Genomic DNA, 19,100 nt, shown 5'->3' with positions numbered 1-19,100 from the left:
AGGCGCCCACCTGGGACCCAGATGGTTTTAGGTAACAGGATGCCCTGAAACCCGGGAATAGCATTCAAGTGCCTTGAATGACATGGTGTGAAAGCTGTTTCCTTTCTATTCTCATGGGAGCCTTTGGAAGTCGCAGAGACAGTCTCTGCTTGCTGACACTGACTTTAATACCGCCATCTCCATTACCTGCTAATCTCCCAACCTAACAGGCAGAAGACAGCATCAAGCCTAGACCATCGGCTGCTGCAGTAGCAGATTTAAAATATTTCATTTTCACTGCATTTAGTTTTTACCGTTATTTTCTATTGAAGGCGAGTGGCACTGGTTTTCCATGTAGGATAGAGATTTTTTGAAATGCTCCACTTTTTAAATAAATTTATTTATTTAACTTTTCAAAAAGGAACATGTTTAAAAATAAAATAATGGTACAGGGGTTAAGTGGATATGGTAAAAGTTTATGCTTTTTTTGTTGTTTGATTTGAACAGGGAAATTACCAGTACAGGGTAAAGAACATGGTGTTGGAGTCGATAGTACTGATAGGGGCTCTCGGGTAGCTTCCCTCCTTTCTGACAAGTCAGAGACTGGCTTTTTTCAGCTTCCTTTGCAGCTGGAAGTAGCTATGTAACCCAGTTCTGACTAAAAATATATAAGAACATAAGAGGAAATGGGGAAGACTTGTAAGGAGGCTTTTGTTTTTGCTGTAGGTGTTTTGTGCTGCTGCTCCTTCCTACCTGAAATGAAGGTGCGATGAGTGGAGCCATGGCAACCATCTTGGGACCAAGAGGCCACAAGCCAACATTTTAAGGATCATGACGTGGAAAAGACCGTGATGACATAGTTGAGCCACTGCGCTAACTCTGAATTGCTCTCCTCTGGTTTTTTTTTTTTTTTTAATGTAAAAAATAATAAAAAGTTACTTATTGAAGCCATGCTTCCTAAAGGACGTGGCACAAATTGGTTAAGTGGACAAATGTTTTCTAAGTGAACACACTAGCTATAGTGCCTCTGATGAGCCACTTCACCTATCAAAGCTTAGTTTCTTTGTAAGTTCAATGGCACCTACCTCAAGGGGACTCAATCTAAGGATTAAAGGCGACTGTGTATGTAAAACATCTACCAGCAGACTCGGCACATGGCAGGTTTCTACAAACACACGCTAAATGAATGTGCAAATGAACAGAATACGAAGATTCAAAGGGGTATTTGTGAGTCGGTGGGATTTTACAGGGAGCAAGAGGATTGTCTAAGTTTTTAGGATCCAAAGCACTAGCTGTCTAACGAAAAAATTCAAGAGAAAAAGTGATTCAGAGGAATCTGCCTTTATCCGCTCTCAAATTGGACCCCAGTTTCACGGCTGGGGAGAGGGGAGGAAGGGCAGCAGGGTACGTGGCTGTTGTGTGCAAGTCTGGCCTGTGCCCCGGCCCAGCCCATCAGCTCACAGGTCTTGGTTAAAAGGCGGGGAGCGGAGTGCCGGAAACGCAAACACCACACAGCATCCTCCTACCCGAGGGTGCGAGAAAAGCCTTAAAGGGTGGTTGAGGCAGACCTGGTGTTCCAGTAACGTGAACAGCCCCCTCTCTTGCACAGCACCCACCCCTCCCAACCCCGCTCGCCCCCACCCACCCCTCCCAACCCCGTCTCTGCCCCTCCGTGCCAATACACCCGCGGTGACGGCCGACAAGTCCCCTCCTGGACTTCCCAGGAGGGACGCCGTGCTGCCCACGCCCATCAGGCAGTCAGCTGGCTTCTCCTCCTCCTGTGACGTCTGGGACCCCATACGCCTGTCAGGGCCGGGCACTGCCAGCCTCGGGGCACGGCAGCAGCCCACTCCTGCGGCGGAGCCCAGGCCTCCCTGTAGCTGAAGGAACACGCCTGCCCTGACCGCCAGCCAGGGAACTCGACGCCCCGTCCCACGTCCGCTGGCTTGCTCTGTCCCTCCCATCTGCAAGTGCTGGGCCCCGGGGAACGTCTGGAGCTAGCAATCCCAGCCTCGCAGCCCAGGCGCTAACGGGCCGCCCACTTCTGTCCAAGAAAGCACGTCGGCCAGGCGTCCCCGTCCAATCCACCCTCGGAGGAGGGTCTCACGGCAGGCCCACTGGATGGAGGAAGACGAGGGAGGTCTGGCAACTGCCCACGTGGTGGTGCAGCCAGGATCTGAGCTCGGGTGGCCTCACTCTGGGCCCTGTCCATACTCCCATTGTCAACGTTTGCCGTGCCATCAAGCGCCACCCAAGCGCTGGGCGACGAGCCCCTGGGGCTGACACTATTATAAACCCCCTTCTATAGGGATCAATAGATGAACTGAGGTTTGGAGAGGCAACGTGATTCACAGAAGTCAACCGCTAAGTGAGCCCCAGACGGTCTAAGGCCGGGGTAGCACAGGATGCGCTCGGCTCAGAGCAGACGTCCTGGCAAGTTTTGGGGCAGGACATCCTCGCCCTCGAAGCGTGGTCCAGTGGGAAGGTGGGCACGGCCACAGGTGGTGACCACGGCAGCATGGGGGGGCTCAGAGCCCCGACGGAGACGCACGGGGAGAAGAGCTGGGAGCAGACAGAAACGCGCCCCCCAAAGGCGTCCAGCCCCCGATCCCCAAAACCTGCCACTCTATGGCCTCGCGTAGCCAAAGGGACTTGGCGGTTGATTCAGTTAACGCTCTTGCAATGGGAAGCTCATTCTCGATTAAGGGGCCGGAAAAGAAGGAGGCAGGAGGCTCAGAGTCAGAGAAAGCTCACGACAGAGACGCAGATCCGAGGGCCGCAGGGCCGCAGGGCCGGTGAACACGGCGGCCTCCGGAAACCGGAAGAGGCAGGGACCTGGACGCTCCCCGGAGCCTCGGTGGGAACGCTCTCCTGCCGACCCGTGTCAGGCTGGGCCCTCCAGAACTGAAAAATGGGGAATTCGTTTAAGCCACTGAATCGTGGCATTTGTTACAGCAGCAATCTTTGGAAACAAATAGAGCGCTTAACTCAGCTAAGGAGCGAAGAGGAGGGCTTCCTGCAGGAGGCAGCGTTGAGCTGAGTGGCTGCCCCAATAACCTGAAAGCCCGGACCTCTGCAAGGTTGTTAGTCGGGGCTGCCTCACCCTCGAGGGGCCACCAGAGCCCTGATTCCCCACTCCCAATGGTTAGGCGTTTAACAGCATCAAACCCCGTTAGGTAGGTCCTGGCACTATTCTTTCCACGAGGCTACTAACATTTAAGTACCAGTTAACAGAAATCATATAACATTTTTAATTCAGTGCCTTAGCTGCACAGTCTTCATTTCCAGTGCCCAACAGGCATGCGAGGCTGGGCACAAAGTTCCACTGGGCAGCACTGTGCAGTCCCATTATACAGAAGTGGAGACTGAGGCTCAGAGAGAGGGGATAACATGGGTGGGAACAGGCGGAGTCGGTACTCAAAGCCTCAATCGATCTTCTAGCATCATCCTCACCTCCTCAGCATGAGAAGACGTGGGCCACAGGACCGGCCGTCCCCAAGCCCAGGCCCAGCCTTATTTAACCGTCAATTACTCACCCATCGTAAGCAGCTATGCATGACCTCTGGGGATGGCTGAGAACGGTTTATTTAGACCTCTTTGTCCCTCTGCCTTAAATACAAGGGGCACCAGCATGAGGCCGGTAAAGTAGGGGCCTTGGGTTAATGAAGGGTTCTGCTTGGCAGCGGCTCCGAGGAACCGAGCGGCTCTTTGCACTGTGGCAGGCGTCCTCAAACTATGGCCAGCAGGCCACACGCCGCCCGCCGGGTGTTTTTGCCGCCACTGCCTGTCCTGCTTAGCAGCCGACTCATCCCGGGCCCGCAGTGCGCATGAGTGGAATGTGTTTCGCACTCTCCAACGGCCCTCCCACGGTCTGAGGGACAGAGAACTGCCCCCCCCCCCCGTTTAAAAGGTTTGAGGACCCCTGCACGGTGGCTTAGACTGAGGAGGGCCATGGGTTCGAGGGCCAACCCTTGCCCCTCGACACCCAGTCCCTCACCCTCCCTCCCTGGAACGCAGGCGGCCGGGACAGAACACCCTGGGACACAGGGGTCAGTGACCCTGGGTCACTAGTGACCCTGGGTCACTAAGGTCACCTCTGCCACCTGCAGGGAATGCTCTCAGGATTCGCTGATTGGCGGATAACGAGTCACGATGAGCACAATGGAATCGAATCTTTGACGCTTTTAGCTAAAGGCGGTCACAAAGGGTTGGGGGAGGGGTAAATAAAATGTAATTAAAAATAAGTTCTAAATCCATTCCCTCGGGGACGGGGGAGATGACTACATGGAGGGAGGCAGGTGGGGCAGGCTGGGCACCGTCCCCTCTCGGCAGCCTTCCGCCTTCCGCCTTGCACCTGCCAATGCATGGCCCAGCCAAACAAACGGTAACGGTGAAGTTTCAAAATGTGTAGACGCAATGTGGACATGGTGATCCCATTTCTTGTTTTATACAGATTCACGCTGACAGGTGTATAAATCTGAATATATGGAAACTTAGAGAAAGCACTAGAAGAAGATATATGAAAATGTTTACCAAGGTTATCTGTGAGTAGGGGAAGATAAGACTATAGGCCACTTTAATCTCTTTGCTTAGTTCTAATTTTCACATTCTATAACATAATAACAAGAGACGTTTATGTGAATGTGTCGCTGGTCTCCGTGTGAGCCACTTCACAGATAAAAACTTACTTCTCCCAGCAACCGCCGAGGCACGTGGTATTTTACCCCCATTTTACAGATGAGGAAACTGAGGCTCAGAGACGCTAAGACCATGAAGCCAACTCTCTTGATTCCTTTGCTGTGCTGCCTTCTGGTAAAATGAATGTTTGTAATAAGAGAGAAAAAAAGAAAAGTTGTCATGCCAAAGAGGTTAAAGCACAAAGTTAGACTGGATTTCTGAACACATGATCCGAATTTCCAAATACATGAGCATCACAACATCCAAGTGTTTGTCAAAGAGGGTGCGGCCACCTTCGGTGCCCTGCCCTGTGCCCATAACATTCACCTCTGGCTGCCTACTGAGCACATCTACACTTGTTCTCTGGCTAAGGGCTTGGTTTTTGGCTATGGGAGCAGCTCAGGCCAGAACTGAATTGAGCCGATGCTCTAGAGCAGCCCTCCACCAAAGACTGACAGGGCTGGGGGTATCAATACCCCGGCTCCCTCCCTCTCTCGGGGAGAAGTCTGAGAGACACGTGGTCTTCTTTTGTAAAAAATTTTTATGGAGACGGGGTCTTGCTATGTTGCCCAGGCTGGCCTTCAACTCCTGGCCTCAAGCGATCCTCCTGCCGCAGCCTCCCAAAGTGCTGGGATTACGGGTGTGAGCCACTGCACCCGGCAAGATGGTCTTGATAACACACCCTGTGTTGGCTCCCTACCTCCCTATCTCACCTTCCACGCTCAGCCAGCTCCCGCAAAACCACTCATGTTCCCGCCCTTGCCTCAGGGCTGCTATGGGGGGGGGCACCCTAAAACAGTAGAGGGTTCTCTGCCCCGCCCACTGGTTACCAAAGGTTACCAGGAGTGACACCCACCCCCACCCACCCCAGTCATGGTAATAACCAAATCTATAAGCACTCCTTAGGTGTTTGGAAAAAATAAAGACCTCCGAAGTGGTTTCCTTCCTGGATTGTTAAACCACCGCACCTCCATGACAAAGGCTAAGTCCAAAAATAAGGCAAGCCTGCCGGGGTTTTACAGCGAGACGATGGGAACGAGGAGAGAGAGCAGTGTTTTTCCTAACCCAGAGGTGGGTTAGGACATCCTGCCAGGCAGGATTACACCTGGAACTTGGGGTTCCTGATTCAGGATGCAATAGATACGTATGGATATGTGTGGGTATGTGCACAGACTCATGTGTTTGTGAGTCTATGCACTGTATATTTTACATAACATACAAATATGTACTTATTTATACAACGTAGAAACTACTTTAGCCCAAGGACGCTACACACACAGGCTCTCCTGGCTACCGGCTGCGGGAAGGACCACGTGGCAGGCATCGTCGGAAAACTGGCAGTCGCCTGGGCCCGCCAGTGTGGGGAGAGGGTGCACAGGCCTGGCAAGGTGGTCCAGTCTAGGGACTCAGGAGTTAGCGGTTTTTTTTTTTTTGGAGACAGAGTCTCACTCTGTTGCCCAGGCTAGAGTGAGTACCATGGCATCAGCCTAGCTCACAGCAACCTCAAACTCCTGGGCTCAAGCCATCCTCCTGCCTCAGCCTCCGGAGTAGCTGATACTACAGGCATGCGCCACCATGAGCCCGGCTAGTTTTTTCTATATATATTTAGTTGGCCAATTAATTTCTTTCTATTTTTAGTAGCGACGGGGTCTTGCTCTTGCTCAGGCTGGTCTCAAACTCCTGAGCTCAAATGATCCGCCCGCCTCGGCCTCCCAGAGTGCTGGGATTACAGGCGAGAGCCACCGAGCCCGGCCTAGTTAGCGTTTCTTTTTTTAAGTAGAAAGTGTCCTAAAGGATTGTAAGAATCACCCAGTCCTAGTCATTCTGCTGTGACACCTCTCTCCATACCCTCCATTTCTCCCTGTCCGCTCCCCGGGGCCTCTGTCCACCCGACTCCTGTCCACACCGCCACCCTGTATTGCCTAGAGGCCCATCAGCCTCCCCGCAGCCTCATCCACGCTGGGGCAGGTGCCAACTTTCCAAAGCACCAACATAAACATTGCAGCGAGATAAAATAACAAAGTTTTTAGAAGAAAACGTGGGATAAATTGATCTTAAGTAAAACTTCTGGCCAGACGAGGTGGCTCACGCCTGTAATCCTAGCACTTTGGGAGGCGCAGGTGGAAGGATTACTCAAGGTCAGGAGTTTGAGACCAGCCTGAGCAAGAGCGAGACCCCGTCTCTACTATAAATAGAAAGAAATTAATTGGCCAACTAACATATATAGAAAAAATTAGCCAGGTATGGTGGCGCATGCCTGTAGTCCCAGCTACTCGGGAGGCTGAGGCAGGAGGATCGCTTGAGCCCAGGAGTTTGAGGTTGCTGTGAGCTAGGCTGACGCCACGGCACTCACTCTGGGCAGCAAAGCGAGACTCTGTCTCAAAAAAAAAAAAAAAAAAAAGTAAAACTTCTGTTCATCAGAAGAAATTAAGAGTGATATAGAAGTCACAGACTGGGATTAAAAATATATATATATAAATCTTATAAATATATAATTACACACACATACACACCAGCCTGAGCAAGAGCAAGACTCTGTCTCTACAAAAATTAAGAAAATTAGCCGGGCATGGTGGTGCACACCTGTAGTCCCAGCTACTCGGGAGGCTGAGGCAGGAGGATTGCTTGAGCCCAGGAGTTTGAGGCTGCTGTGAGCTAGGCTGATGCCACTGCACTCTAGCTTAGGTGACAGAGTGAGACCTTGATTCAAAATAATAATTATATATTAATATATATACACACACACATACACATACACATATATATTTCACAAAGGACTCTATCTGGAATATATAAAGAACTCTAAATCAATAAGAGAAAACAACCCGGTTTTGTTTTGTTTTTTCCTTTAACGACAGAAGACTTGAACGGGTAATTTCTGTGCACATACACAGAAAAAAATCTCCAGATGATCACTAAACACATGAAAGGAAGCCCGATTTCACCGATCACTGGGAAAACATAAACTAAAAGCACAACGAGATACTACAATACTCCCCGTCTACCATGACGGCCAAGCACATCAGTAAGTGCCGACAGGGATGTGGGAATAAAACTGCTCTTCAATTGGCACAAGCAACTTCGGAAAACTGCTCCGCAGGACCTACCAAAGCGGGATCTACACCAGACCTCAGACCCAGCAAGTCTACGCCTGGTAATTTACCCGACGGAAATCAGCGCTTGGGTCCACAAGAGACTTGTTTGCAAATGTTCCTAGCAGCCTCACGCCTGATACTCAAAAACCCGGAAGCCACCCCAATGCTCGTCAGCAGTGCACTGGATAAATGAATTCCTATAATGGAATATAACACAGCAATCTGGGAAAAATCCAAACTACGGACGGTCCCTGGCTTACAACGGTTCTGATTTCACGATGGGTTTACTGGGGTATCGGATGCATTTGTGACTTAGGATATCATAAGTAAGGGACCACCTGTACTACAACATGCAAAAATACGGATAAATACCACAGACATTATGGCACCAAAAGCAAGCAGGACCTAAAAGTGCATACGCTGTAAAATTGCATTTACATGAAACTCAGGCGAAACTTTTATGAAATCGGCAAAGCTACTCTCTGTGGTGCTAGAAGGTAGAGACGGCAATTCCATTCAGGGATCGCAGCCAGGAAGGGGTGCCAGGATGCTCTCCGGGGGCCTAGAAATGTTCTGTATCTTGATCTGGGTGATTCCATGGTGTGTACGTATGTAAACATGCATCTGGTTTTCACATAGGATGTGTGCCCTTTCCTGTATGTAAATGACGCCTAAGAAAACAAACCCCAGACCTCCACCGGCCTGCCGATGCTCAGGGCACGAAGCCCACACCCCTCGCCACCGCCCTGCCTTGCCTGCCCCTGCCCACGCCCAGGACCCCTCTCCTGCGCCGGCCCCGCCAGCCCCGGCTGGCTCTTCCTCCCAAGTGCTAGGCGTTCCCAGCACTAGGACCCCGGCCACCACCCCTGCCTTGCAGCTCCTAACTCACCCTGCAGATCCCGGACTGCCTTGTCAGGACTGGTTTCCAACAGCAGTTCCCCCTCCAAGGCGAGGCATGGAGGGGTCTGGATTGGGAGGGACACCACCCTGGGAATGGGAAACAGACTCACAGAGAACTGCCAGTCACCTTCTCTTCTCCCCGAGTGACGTCAGGACCCGCATGCACACGGGGTCCGTAATTAGATGCCTCTTCCTCCAGGAAGCCTTCCAGACCCCCACCCACACCGCGGGTGGGCTCTGGTTCCCAGAACTCTCTGTTTCTGGGGGACACTGCCCTGATACCGCTTTCATGCCTGCTCCCTTGGCCTTGCTCCCCAAGGGCAGAGACCCTCTGTTCTGGCCTCAGAGCCCGGCAAGGTGCCTGCCACGCAGGCAGTGCGCGGGTGAAATCTGGGCCCAGAGAGGGTAAGTGGCTGCCTAAGGTCACACAGCCAATGAGGGATGAATCCAACATCGCAACCTACAGGAGATGCCGTTGCACCTGCCCCTGCCCCAGACCCCCTCGCCTGCAGCTATGAGGGTGGTCTGCTAAGAGTTCACGGTGACATTCTTGTGCAGGAGAGCTGTCCTCCAACGGGCTGGCCCAAGGCGTCCACCCCTCCTGGTAAACGCCCCACCCTCAAACCAAGGCAGCCCACAGCTTCCACGGGACACAGAAGGCTGCCACCCTCGCCGCAGGACAGAACTTTGTACACGGTGGCTCCAGTGTCCCCCATGGGACCAGGCTGAGGCTAAGCGCAGCTTTCCAGCCACGCCCGCCCCCCGCACCCCACCCTGCCTTCTTCCCTCTGGGACTCATGGGTCACGCTCCCAATCGATCACTTCCCCGGGACGCCCATGCCAAGCTCTGCGTCTGGGGCACCCCACCTTAGCCAGGACTCAAGGCTCTCGACTAGTCGCCCGAACCCCAGGCCGACACACGCACTGCCTCCCAGAGATACGTCCAAGGTGAATGACAGTTCCAGCGACACACCGGCCCAAGCCAGGAGCCTGGCTGTAAGGGGAGGCACCGTCCGCCCGTCTGCTCTCTGCCTCCCAACCCCCCTGACTTCCGTCTCTGCAAGACTCACAGAAGGACCCAACTTGGTTTTTCAGCTGCCAGCAACGAAGCTCTGAAATGCCCCCGAGGCCAGAGACAGTCCTCTGCTGAGACGTGGCGTGCGCTCAGCCATCAGCCCTCAGAACAGCCACCTGCACGGACGGGGGTCAGCCCCCCGGTGAGTCACCGCGAGCCCCCCCTGGGCTTGCTGGAGAAGACAGTCTGCAGTCTCCTAGATTCAGATAAACACCACCTGCCCTGGGCTCGGCCAGACCCCAACCTCGCCCGCCCGGCATAATCACCAGTTAGGAGCTCAGAAAATGTCAGGGGGTGACAGGCGGCGCCGGCCACCGGGAGCCCCTGGCCTCCCGGCCTTGCCTGTGTCCCTCTGGCAGTGAGTGGGGACTCCCAGAGTCAGCCTGCCCCACCTGCAGCGGCTGCGCCACCTGGGGCAGCTCACGACACCTCTCGGGGCCTCGGCTTCCTCATCTGCAAAGTGGACCCAACCGGACGCCCTCCACGTGCTCCGGTGAGGACTGGATGGGGTCACGCGTGTGACGTGCCTGGCGTGATGCCAACGGGCCCGCCACCACGCCGTCACTGCTGTCCTCGTTAGCAGTATTATTATCCCCACTGAGAGAGCGGGGCTGTTCAGCCCCTGCGCATGCGCGGGGAGGAGGCGGGGAGGCAGGAGGAGGGCTCCCCCCACCCCTGCCCGGTCCGAGGCGCTGCAGGAGCAGAGGGGCCTGCAGAGCGCGTGCAGCGGGTGCGCCGTGCACGAGAGCTCTGACCGCCGTAAAATTCGTCCTCGGAAAATGGTGAGCCCAAGAAAGGGACCTCTCGGGGCTCCGAGACGCTCTCGTGCCTGGCGAGGAGCGTTCTGCAGACAGCCTCGCAGGGAATAAGAAAAATAAGGCAGGGTCTTCTATTTAGTTTTCCCCAGGAAGACACCCCAGGGCTTGTTTTCAGGGGGGCGTGTTATTTATTTATTTTTTTTTAAGTACGGCACAACAATCTACATTGATTCAAATAGGATTAAGTCGTCTTCTTCTTCTTCTTCTCTCCAAACCCCGAATTCCATCCTGAATGTCTTGCGACTCTGTCTCCTTTAGAACCACTGGCCCCGACCTCTCATGTGGAGCAGCAGAGCTCTCGTGGGGCAGATGGGAAGGGCTGCTCGTCATCTTTCCCGCTCCACGATGACATGCACGGGTTGTGCAGACACTAGGGCTTATTTTCGGGGCACGGCTTCTATTGCACACATGCTTAGAAATCCTACTAGGGCTTATTTTATGGGGAGGTCTTATTTTGGGGGAAGCACGGTAGGAACAGAGAAACCACTCCCCCGCCACGGCCTCCCCTCGGCTCCGGTTCAGCCCGGCCGCAGCCGCCCTCTGGAGCCACCCTGCGCAGCCGAGGTTCGCGGGGCGCCCGCTCTGCCACAGCAAACGCCGCTGCACCCACCCACATCCTTCCGGCACCTTCTGCTGCGGGGACACCCGGCTCCTTTGCACGGATGGCACGATCCAGATGCTGTTCCAGGACACGGTCTCCCAGACGCCCTCAGCACAGGTGAGCCCCGCGGCCCCCAAAGGTAACCGGCTCGTCAGCGCGCCCTAGGGGTGCACGGCCACCCAACTACACCGCTTGCCCCTGCACCCTTGACTCGGGCTCTGCTTCCAGGGGAGCCCTGCCTACGACACCCCAGTTCCTAGAATCACTGACTCACAGGGACGGCCTGGCTCAGAACACCCACTCTCCTCTAAGGTGCTGGCTGTGACACACGGGTGAGACCCGCTGGCCTTCCAAACGTGTCAGCAGACCACCGGCTACCAAGACGGCGTGAGGTTCTAACGTTTGTGCTGGCTGTATTTTCCAAAGTCGCCCTGTCACCAATTTATCCAAGAGACTAACTGACCTGCTGTGTGCCGCGGCCCAGGTCTGGCGGTGGGGAAGAGGCTGATGGACTCACAAGTCAGGGGCCCTGCTGACATGGAGTTTAGAGCCAGGGGTACGGGGGGTGGGAACGAGAAGCAAACAGACAACATGCCAAGACAAAGACGAGAGCACCTGACAAAGGAGGTGGAGGGAACAGGGTCTGTGAATCACTGTTGGTCCCCACAGACCAGGTGATCAAGGAAGGCTTCCTGGAGGAGGTGACACTTCAGCTGCATGACCTAGAGGATCGCAGGGAGCTGGCTAAGGGAAAAACCATGACGTCTAGAGTCAGAAAAGAGCTCAGGGCAAGGAAGGAATAGAAATTTTTGCTCGCACAGCTGGAGCAGGGTGGAGAAAAGGAACATGGGCTGAGTCTGGAGAGGGGGCAGTGGCGGATCTTGCAGGGCTCTGGGGCCACCGTGACTGCACGTTTGGGGCTCTCTGGGCATCACCTCCCTCCGCCCGCCTCCCCAGAGCTCCGATCTGCTTTCCTGAGTGGGAGAGGGCAGCGTTACTGCCTGCCTGCCAGGAGACTCGCTGAGTCTCCCACTCCCGGGGGAGGAGGGCGTCTCACGTGTCGGCATCCTCTGTCCCGCGCACCCAGGTGAGGACTGCTGGCTTCGAGGCAGGTAGCGGGAAAGGCCGAGGCGGCCGCGTGAAGACCAGCACCTGGCGAGGGGGCATCCGAGCCGGGGGGGGGGGGAGTTCTGGGTGGCGGTCTTCAGTGCACGGGCTCAAATCCAAACCCTGCCTCTGTGAGCTTGGGCGAGTGTCCTAACGTCCCAAACCTCAGTTTCCCTCCTGTCAAGCGGGTTCATGATCCCAACTACACAGAACAGTAGCTGAGAGACTGTGATGTGAATCACTGTTTGTCCCCACAGATCAGGTGATCAAGGAAGGCTTCCTGGAGGAGGTGACATTTCAGCTGCATGACCTAGAGGATCGCAGGGAGCTGGCTAAAGGAAAACTATGACATCTAGAGTCAGAAAAGAGCTCAGGGCAATGTACAGAGAATGTACACGGAAAAAGGGCTTAGTGGTGTTTATTTACGGATTAAACGTGCACCCCCGTCCCCTACTATGTATACAGCAAGTGCTGTGCTAGGAACCGGAGATGCAGCTGTGAGCAAGACAGGGCCAGCATTGGGTCTAGCAGGGGAAGACACCCAACGCCTACAGGAGTCAGTAACAACAAACAAGAGACAAAAGGCTCAGCAGCACACAGTAGGTGTGTTGCCCCCACCCGAGATCTTGTCCCCCAGTGAGAGCCCAGAGCCCGCCAGCCGCAACACGGACCTTCCGAGTCAGGACTCCGGCCTCCTGGTGGAGACCCAGGCGTGGGCCTCCTGCAACAGTCCGGCCCTTCGGTTGCCGCTCGCTCCTGCGGGGTCCAAACTCCAACCTCTGCCTCCACTCCCCGAAGACAGCGTCCCTAAGCCCCAGAGACAGCCTCTCTCTCGGGTCAGCAGGTCCGGGCGCGGCCAGGCCTGCCCAGGGCGGTGTCTGGGGACTCAGGCATGAATCACGTCCTGCCTGCTCCGTGGGGGTGCGGGTCCGCCAGGCCCAAACCCCAAAATGCTCACGTGACCGTGCCAAGGAGGGGACAGCAGGAGCCAGGGCAAGCCCCGGTCCCCGAGCCCCCACACCAGAGGAAGTGACAACCCGACAACAGAACCCGCCCTTGCTGCACGCTCATGACGCACGTCCTCGGCCCTAAAACAAACTCGGGACGCGATCACGCGGTGGCTACGGGTATTTTTCGTGTCCCCACTTCGGAAAGGAGGAAACTGAGGCTTAACGGGATTAAGGACCTCGTCCAAGGTCACTCATCTTGTCAACTTCCAGAGCCCGGAGGCTGAGCTGCTCTGCCGGGCGGGCAGGAAGGAACAGAGGGGACAAGCCTACAAATAAGGAAGGGTGGGTCCCCAGAGGAGCCTGAGTGACAGGAGCTGCCTGGGCCGGGCTGTGGCAGTGCGGTCCACGGGAGGCCTCTGGTCCTGGCCTGTGCCCTGTGGCCACGGCTATGTGAGCTGAGCCTCCGTGTCCCCAGCTGGGCGAGAAGGGCCAACTCAGTGTCTGCCTCCACGCCAAGCCGGGGCCCCCCCTGCACACATGGGGACAGAAGGTCGGGCACCCCGACTCCAGCAGGAGCCCGAGGCCAGCACTCCTGAAGCCGCCCAGCCCCAAGGCTGGGTCACCATCGCCCCACCCTTCCAGGAAGGGCAAGGCCAGGGCGTGAGCCAGCGCCCGCTGCGTCACACGTGTTGACGCCCTGGAGGTGGCCTGTTCACACCAGGGCCGGGTTGGAGGTGGCGGTTCTGCAGCCTGAACCCCACGCCACGACCCAGGGCTGCCGCCGGCCTGGGCACACGTTGGGGACCCACGTGCTGGGGGGCGGGCAGCACGTTCACACGTGGCGGGGGTGTGCGGGCTGTGTGTGTCTGCGGTGCCAAGGTGTGTCTGGGACACGCCTGGGGACACGTACACGTTTGACGGTGAACGGCGACAGCACACCTGTTCCCCTGGGGCCGGCTCCGCCTGTGGGGCTGGGAGCTGTGGTGTCCGGTGGTTGTGAAGGGTGGCAGGGAGCGTGGGCCGTGTGACGGCAAAGGACAGGGGAGTTGGGGGCAGGGGTGTGGCTGCAGGCCGGAGCGGCTGTTCGCGCGCACGGAGGCTGTGCGTGTGCGCATGCGCGTGGGGGGCGAGCACAGGCTCCGGAACCTTCCCGCCTGGATTTCTGCCCTGCCCCAAACCACTTGCAACCCGTGTGATCCCGGGCAAACTCAGACATCGCTCTGGGCCTCAGTTTCCTCACCTGTAACACGAAGATAATAACAGCCTCTCTCCCCAGGATGACCTGAGCTCATGCACGGCAAGCAGCTGCACGGTGCCCGGCATATAGTACGTGCTCATTAAAGAGCGCTCCCCTCACCACCCTGGCAGCCACGACATCGGGGGTCTCCGTGGCACCTGCCCACGTTAAGCGGACCCACACGCACGTGGTGTGTCGGCGGAGGAACAGGACGGGGTGCCGCGTGTCTGTGGGGGCATCTGTGTCTTTTCCTCGTCACTCTCCCCCAGCCCCATGGCAAAGCTTGCCCGACTCCCGCCCCCTCCATCCCACTCCACCAGTCAGGAGACGAAGAAAGTGGAGGCCCCATTTTCACAGTGCAAGAATGGACATCTAAGAGGTATGAACCCGACACTACCTTGACCCCTCCGGGGGCCCTGTGCCGGATCCCGGGGTTATAGCAAGGAACGGCAGGCAGGTAGGAAGGTGACACCCTGTCCCCAGGCAGCCCACGGCCTGGCACTGGGGAAGGTGGGCGGAAATCGGGGAAACGCAAGAAAGATCTCAATGCGAACTGTGATGAGAAGTGTAACAGAGGGAGCAGCCTGTGCAAAGGTCCTGAGGCACAAGACCCTTGGGGGGAACCGAAGTGCGCACAGTACCCCTGGGGCAAAGAGCTGGAGGCGGTGGTGGGGAACAGGTGCGTGAGGCTGGAGAGACAGACTGAGAAATGCAGAACAATCCAAATAAATGTCCCGGGATTGGAGATCGGCCCCACAGACCCCGACATTCCATTTTTCACCAATTTCGCATTTTCACCAATTTCAACATTCCAATTTCACCAATGCAGTGGCCTCAAACGAAGCTTGCAAACACCGATGAAATGACATCCACAAACCAACTAATGGCACGATGTTAAGTGGAAAGAAGGAAGCTGAGAAGCTGTATACATCTGAGCTTTTACAAAAACGACAAACAAACAGCAAAAGTCACCAGAGTCCTTCATCTACGTGAAAAACAAATGCACCCTGCCCACCCCCCCCCACCAAATACACAAAACTCCCCCTGCCAAAATTTCACGGCGCTTGCCCAGCGATGATGGGTTTCTGGCTGACATTTCTCCTTCCTGCTGTTTGGTGTGCATAATGTTCTATCGCAAAAATGTTTTCAATGTTGAACAAAGAGCCAGAAAATTTCCCTGCCGTCTTCCACCACGATCCCAAAACCCCGACAAGGTTTCCGGAGCTGCAGTTTTAAGAGGACAGCCTTTTTTTGTTGTTGTTTGAATCTCAAATAAACAAGAGCCCCTTTGGCAGAAGTCCCCGGCCAGTGGAGGTTCACCCCAGCACCCTCCCGGCACGGATCCTGCAGCTAAGACAATAGCCCGTGTTTTCTCGGGGAGCGCTGGGGAGGGGGCTCTTGAAGGCTTGCTAAGCTTCGGGAACTCGTCCCAAATAGTTTCTTCCCCACCCAGAGACCCTCCCTTTCCTGTGGCTCAGGGTCAGCCCTCCTCCCACTCTCCTGCCTTAGGCCAGCACGTTCCCCTGGAGCCCTGACCAGCCCTGAATTCCTGGGGCTTAGAAGTCCAGAATCTTCCCTCTTAAAGAGCATGCAGCCCAAGTTCCCTTGTCACACCAAGGAGGAGACTGAGCTGCAAGCGTGGAGGCAGGGCAAGGCCCCTGACCGGGTCCGGGGATCATTCGCTCGACAATTACATGTAACATTAATGAAGCACCTACTATGTGCTGGGCGCTGCTCTAAGCACTGTGGGCACAGCAACAGAGCAAACTGACTGTGCTGCAAGTAGACCTTACAGGTAAACAAAAGAATGAAAAGGTTTCAGAGTCAACTGGGAATATCACAGCAATAAAGCAAGGGTCCCATGATAAGGGGCAGGGGTGGGGGCAGCAGCTCTAGGTTAGGGGGATGGGGAGGCCTCTCTGAGGGGGTGACAAGTGAGCTGGGACCTAAAGGAAGAGGAGGGGCCCGCCATGCAAACAGCCAGGGAAAGAACATTCCAGAAGGAAGGCTGGGGAGGCAGGGCCAGGTGGGGAAAGGGAAGGTGGGGAGAGGGGAGGTTGGGTGACAGGGCAGCAGAGCAGTGTCAGGTCCGGGCTCTGTGGAGGGGGCGTGGACCCGCCCCTGCGTGGGACAGGAAGCCACACAGGGTGTCAGCAGGGCAGTGACCCACCTGCTGGCTCACTCTGGGCACCCAGTGGGGAATAACTGTGGAGGGCAAAGGTGGAGGCTGGGAGCCCGGGGACGAGGCCAGGCTCAGAGGCCCAGGCTCCACTTCAGATAGTCAGTCCCCTTCCCCATGCCTCAGTTTCCCCACTGGCAAAACAGAAACGGCGTGCCCAACCTTGCAGAAGTCTGTAAGGTTAGCTGTTGGAGAGTGCCGGGCACAGGCGGAGGGGCTCAAATGCACAGCCACCTTGTCACCTGTCCCAGGACCAGAGCCGCCCGGCACCTGTCCATCTTCCCCACCCAGGACTGGGAGCGGGAGAGGGCAGGGGTCCCGTCTTACTGCCCTTAGCTTGTCATCACCAGGTACTTACCCCAAATGCCTGCTCCACGCCGAGCCCTGTGGATACGGAAGTGAACGAGAGTAGGCCCTGGCCCTGCAGAAGAGGCCGACCCGGGCCAGGGAGGAATCACGAAATCAAGCCCTAAAGTGCCCGGATGGAGGTTTTACACGTGGAGTCTGGGAGACCAGGAGGTGCCGGGGGGAAGTGGGGAGGCTTCCTGCAGGGGACGTCCGAGCTCCGTCTTCGAGCACGCACAAAATCCCAGCGCAGTGGACGCCGCTGGTGCTCCATCCGTAATCCCGTACACTCGGATGGTTTCCAACGCCCCGCGGCCTCTGCCTGCGGGCCTCCCTCCCCCTGCGGGCCTCCCCTGCGGGCCTCCCCTGTGGGCCTCCCCCTGCTCTGGGTGCTTAGGGGCAGGACAGGCCAGAAGTGGCCTGGAGTCAGCACCCAGGACCAGCCCTCCACCCCGGACTGAGGGCAGCAGGTGTGCAAATACCGCAGCCCCCTCGGCCTCAGGGGGACAGCGCTGCCGGGCACGGCCTGCACAGCCCCCCATGCCCCAGTGCGGCCACGCCGGCCCCAGCTGGCCTCAGAGGTAACCTGTTCATGAACACACTCAGCTGTCACTGCCTCTCCCCCCTGTCCACTGCCCCACTCCCCGAGCGGCCTCTCCTGGGACCCCCTCCTGAACAGACCACCTGCATCACAGTCATCATCTCAGGGTCTGCTCTGGGCAGCCCAACCCGGCCAGGTGACACCGGCCACACAGAAGGCCAATGAGGAGAGGCCTGAGGCACGAGAGAAGGACATGGACAGGACCGCCACACCATGCTCACCACCAACACCTCTCCTGTATCCCCGCGTCCTCCCATTAGCAGCAGATGGGGAAACTGAGGCTCGGAGAGACGATGTCTTCATGAAAATCTACAGTGGGGTCTGCTGTCATCTCCTTCCTCCTCATTCATTACGCTACAGCCAAACACACTTCCCCTGTTCCTTGTGTGCACCCCGCTGGCTCCCCACCCCTCCGCTCAGCCCTACCTGGGCACCTCTGCTGCTGGTCCCACTGGCTGGGACACGGGGCCGCCACCTCCTCCACCTTCGGTTCTCAGCTCCAGTGTCATTTCTCCAAAGAGGCCTCCGCTGGCCGCCCAACAGGAGTGGCCCGGTCTCAGTGCCCTACTGGATTCTCTGCACAACCCTTTTCACTGAAATTTCACTAAAATGATCTTCTTTATTGGTTCACCGACAATACTATCTGTCTACAACAGGGTTTGGCAAGGTATGGGCCAGATCTGATCCGCCTCCTGTTTTCTTATGGCCTGTGGGCTAAGGATGGTTTTTATGCTTTTAAATCATTGAAAAAAATCAATAGTATTTCATGACACATGAAAAATGGCATCAAAATCAAACGTAGGTGTCCAGAAATAGGATGTGATCGGAGTCCAGGCACAGCCACACCCGCCCAGTTGTGTGCCGTGGATGGCTGCTCGGGCAGTGGACGGCAGAGGTCAGCCGGTGTGGCAGAGGTCTGACAGTGCGCAAAGCCAAAGGCACTTTCTGTCTGTCCTTTCCAGGAGAAGGTGGCTGAGCCCTGCTTTAGGCTGTGAGCTCTGGAGGGTGAGAGGCCTTGCACTTCATGTCCACAGATGCTCCCTAGTGCCTGAATAGGCCCAGGTCCATGACAGGCGCTCAAATAACAACTGGATGGCTAAGATGAGGCCTCGCCCCCAGTATGGAGTGTGCGTCACCCAGGCTTGCCAGGGATTGATGGGTGGATGGATGGGTAGATGGGTGGGTAGATGGATGGATGGGTGGGTGGATGGATGGGTAGATGGGTGGGTGGATGGATGGATGGGTGGATAGATGGGTGGATGGGTGGGTGGATGGATGGATGGATGGGTGGGTGGGTGGGTGGGTGGATGGATGGGTGGATGGGTGGGTGGGTGGGTGGGTGGATGGATGGATGGATGGATGGATGGATGGATGGATGGATGGGTGGATGGATGGATAGATGGGTGGGTGGGTGGATGGATGGATGGATGGATGGATGGATGGATGGATGGATGGATGGATGGATAGATGGGTGGATGGATGGATAGATGGGTGGGTGGGTGGATGGATGGATGGATAGATGGGTGGGTGGGTGGA

General features: G+C 56.2%; 1 protein-coding gene across 1 annotated transcript in view; it reads right to left on the bottom strand.

Moving 5' to 3' along the window:
• KIAA1671 (KIAA1671 ortholog) overlaps nucleotides 1-19,100 on the bottom strand; it is a 186,192-nt gene that overhangs the window by 140,608 nt on the left and 26,484 nt on the right. The window lies entirely within an intron of this gene.

This window comes from Microcebus murinus, chromosome 22, assembly GCF_040939455.1.
Source record: "Microcebus murinus isolate Inina chromosome 22, M.murinus_Inina_mat1.0, whole genome shotgun sequence".
Taxonomy (NCBI): Eukaryota; Metazoa; Chordata; class Mammalia; order Primates; family Cheirogaleidae; genus Microcebus; species Microcebus murinus.
The sequence above is the reverse complement of the archived record's forward strand: the minus strand, read 5'-3'. Positions and strand labels throughout refer to the sequence as shown.